This window comes from Mandrillus leucophaeus, unplaced genomic scaffold, assembly GCF_000951045.1.
Source record: "Mandrillus leucophaeus isolate KB7577 unplaced genomic scaffold, Mleu.le_1.0 Scaffold24, whole genome shotgun sequence".
NCBI lineage: Eukaryota > Metazoa > Chordata > Mammalia > Primates > Cercopithecidae > Mandrillus > Mandrillus leucophaeus.
In genome coordinates, this window is record NW_012102476.1 from 3,690,450 (window position 1) to 3,694,083 (window position 3,634).

The 3,634-nt window shown below is 52.8% G+C and overlaps 1 protein-coding gene across 1 annotated transcript in view; it reads right to left on the bottom strand.

Moving 5' to 3' along the window:
* The window catches only part of STX1B (syntaxin 1B), a 32,566-nt gene that overhangs the window by 12,233 nt on the left and 16,699 nt on the right, over positions 1-3,634 (bottom strand). The window lies entirely within an intron of this gene.

Consider the following 3,634-nt stretch of genomic DNA (forward strand, 5'->3'; position numbering starts at 1 on the left):
GGCCCACACTGTGTCGGAAAATGCGTTCGGCACTTGTGTTGAATTTCCAGACAATCCCAAACATCTGCCTGGAAAGGGGGTTTCCTCCATCTTGGCTCACAGCTGCCCCCAGAAAGTGGGGTGGCACAGGTGGCATAAGTTGGGGACCCTGAGAGGCTCTGGGATGCTGGGCTCACCTCTGGGGAGCCATCGGCCTACCCTGATGCTCTTCATTTTCTCTGTTCTCAAAACCCAGCTGTGCTACAAGGCCTTCTTCCCCTAGAGCCAAAAGCCTTCCTCTGCCCTTTCCCTCCCTTCAACCACTCACTCAGCCACCAGCCTCACGCAGGTCATGCGGCCTCTCCCTGGCCCGGGAGCCTGAGGACTTTCCCGTTCTCTGTCTCTCTCCCTTCCCCCTGCTAACGTTAGGAAGTCCTTCCTAAAATCTAATTTCAATCTCTCCTGTTGTTCTTGGAGCCACCTCCCTTAGGTTCATCTCTGGAGCACCCTGGGCTACCTATTTGTCCTCAAGAGAGGAAGAAAGATAGAAGGCCCCAGTGTGGTTTATTTGGTATAATAAATACAAAGAGAGCTGGGAGCTAATAATCCTCTACCATTTACAAACACTTTTACATCCATAATCCATTTTGATCCTCAGCACCACCAGCCCTTCGAGAAAAGCTGCGCAAACATCATCGTCCCCATTTCACAGATGAGGGAACAGGAAGCCAGAGGGGAAAAAGGAGAGTGACTTGCCCAAGGGCACCCAGGCCATATAGGGCCGGAAAACCACGGGCATCCAGGCCCGCAAAGACCCCTGTTAGGCTTCAGACTGGGCTACCTCCCCCGCTGACTTTCCGCTCCCAGTTACTTTCCCTCTCAGGTGAGCGCCTGCTAAATCCCGATCTGGGGAAGGCTCTGTGTCCGGACAACCTAGCAAAATATGATCACTTGATGGTATTTTTTGCATAAGTCTTACATTCTTGTTATGTCATTTAATCTTCATTAGAACTCTGTAAGGACCATTGGCCAACATAATTAAAATTATGCAAATATTTAGATGGTGTTTTACAATGTGCTGGGCATTGTTCTATTTGCTCCACATATATTTATCCATTTCAGTCTTACAACAGCTCCCTCGGAGGTATTATTATTATTATTATTATTATTATTTTTGAGACAGAGTCTTGCTCTGTCGCCCAGGCTGGAGTGCGGTGGCGCAATCTCAGCTCACTGCAAGCTCCGCCTCCTGGGTTCACGCCATTCTCCGGCCTCAGCCTCCCGAGTAGCTGGGATTACAGGCACCCGCCACCATGCCCGGCTAATTTTTTGTATTTTTAGTAGAGACAGGGTTTCACCGTGTTGGCCAGGTTGGTCTTGATCTCCTGACCTTGTGATCTGCCCGCCTCAGCCTCCCAGTGTTGGGATTACAGGCGTGAGCCACCGTGCCCGGCCCCTAGGAAGTATTATTATAGCCCCCGTTTATAGATGGGGAAACTGAGGCATAGAGCTAAATAACTCAGGCCAGTTGTAGTGGCTCACGCCTGTAATCCTAGTACTTTAGGAGGCTCTGGTGGGAGCATCGCTTGAACCCAGGAGTTCAAGACCAGCCTGGGCAACATAGCAAGACCATGTCTCCACAAAAAATACAAAAATTAGCTGGGCATGGTGGTGGGCATCTGTAGTCCCAGCTACTTGGGAGGCTGAAGTAGGAGGATCCCTGGAGCTTAGAAGGTTGAGAGACTGCAGTGAGCCGTGATTGTGCCACTACCACTGCACTCCAGCCTGGGTGACAGAGCGAGACCCCGTCTCTTAAAAAAAAAAAAAGGAACTTGCCCCAGGTCAGCTGTTAGAAGACCATTTGGCTCTACCCCTGAGCCTCAGTCTCTGCATTTGCTGAATGGTAACAACGCCTACCCCTGGCCGATCCCGTGTTACAGACAAGGAAACAGGCTCAGAGAGGTTGCTTGACCTGCCTAAGGCTTCACAGCAAATAAGGCCAGAGGTAGGACCTGAACCCAGGACTGTCTGGCACTAAATGTCAGGCTCTCTCCCTTCTGTCCTGCTGACAGATGGCAGTCCCTCCTGGTCACAAAGAGCCCACTCTGCCATGTCCTCAGGATTGCTGAATTCCTGCGGCCAGGATGGAAAATCAGTAGGAGGGGCCCAGGGCCGCAGGAAGAGCTTGGACAGGAGGCCAGGCCTCCCAGCCTCCGTCTGTCTTGCTGTGTGACCCCAGGCAAACCTCGACTCCTCCCTGGGCCCCAGTTCCCTCGTCGCTGAAATGAGCAGGCTGGTGCAAGTACCTCCCCTGCTTTGAGGGGCCCTCCCTGCTCTGAGTGATGCATATTTAGTAATGAGCACAGCATCCATTTCTGGAAGAACTTAGGCCAGTCAAAAAGAAAGCAGGCTGTGGGCAAACCAGACTACCTAGGAAAAGATGATCAAATGTGCCCCAGTCTACTTGTTGGTGGCCTCAGGTTACAGGTGAACGATTCAAGCCTCAGTTTCCTCATGTGCAAATCGAGGAGGATAACAGTTCACACACATGTAACACATATATGCTGATTACCATGAGTTGGGGGCTATTACAAGTGCTTTGCATTTCTTTTTCCCTTTTTTTTTTTTTTTGGAGAGATGGGGTCTCACTATATTGCCCAGGCTGGTCTCAAACTCCTGGTCTCAAGAGTTCCTCCCTCCCTGGCCTCCCAAAGCTCTGGGACGACAGGTGTGAGCCACCGCACCCAGCCTGCATTTCTTGTTTAATTCTCACGACCACTCCATGAGGTCATATTCTTACTCTCATTGGACGGATGAGGAGGTGGAGGTGCAGAGAGATTGGGTAACTTGCCGAAGATCACACAGCTGATGGGATGACTCAAACCCAGGCACTCTGCTCTATAGCACACGGCTCCTTGAGCACTTGAGGGGGATTGAAGGAGAGAGTGCGGTGCCCCTGAACCCCTTCCAGAAGCGCCTGGGGGTTGCGCATATCAGATCCAAGCCTCCAGCTGTAGCCTGACCTCCTCAGGGGCTCCCTAAGTCCAGGTCTTCCACGCCGGAGCCACCACGGGCCTCGACATGGGCCTCGTGTGTATGTCGATGCGGAGCGACGGCAAGGACAGATACAGAAACGTAAGGAGGAGAGTGACAGTGAGAGCCAGCAAGTCAGTGACCAGAGAGACAGATGGTGAGATGGTGACAAAAACACAGAGGCGGCAAGAGACTGGAATTGGGTGACAGAAAAGTCAGAGGGAGAGAGTGTGCATGCGTGTGAGTGTGTGTGTGTAAACACATGCGTGCCCCAGCACTGACACACACAGGCTCCCCGTGCTCCTCAGGGGTGCAAGCATCATCGTTTGATCGGAGGCAGCAGCCTCCCCCCATGCCCCTTCCCCCACCCTCTGCCTCAGTCCATCTGTCTCCCTGGCTGGGGCCTCTCCTTGCTCCCTCCCCCGTGCAGCCTGGCCCTCTCACCCCAACCTCTCCTCCATCTTTCCTGCCTTACCCCTTGCCCCTTCCTCATCCTCCCTCTGCCTCATGGAGTCATTCATTCATCTAACAGATGCGTTGGATTTGTGCCAGGTGCTCTATCTGGGTGCTGCTGGCCATGTGGTGGTGAAGAAGACAGGCGAGAAGGGCCTGCCTCCAGGGA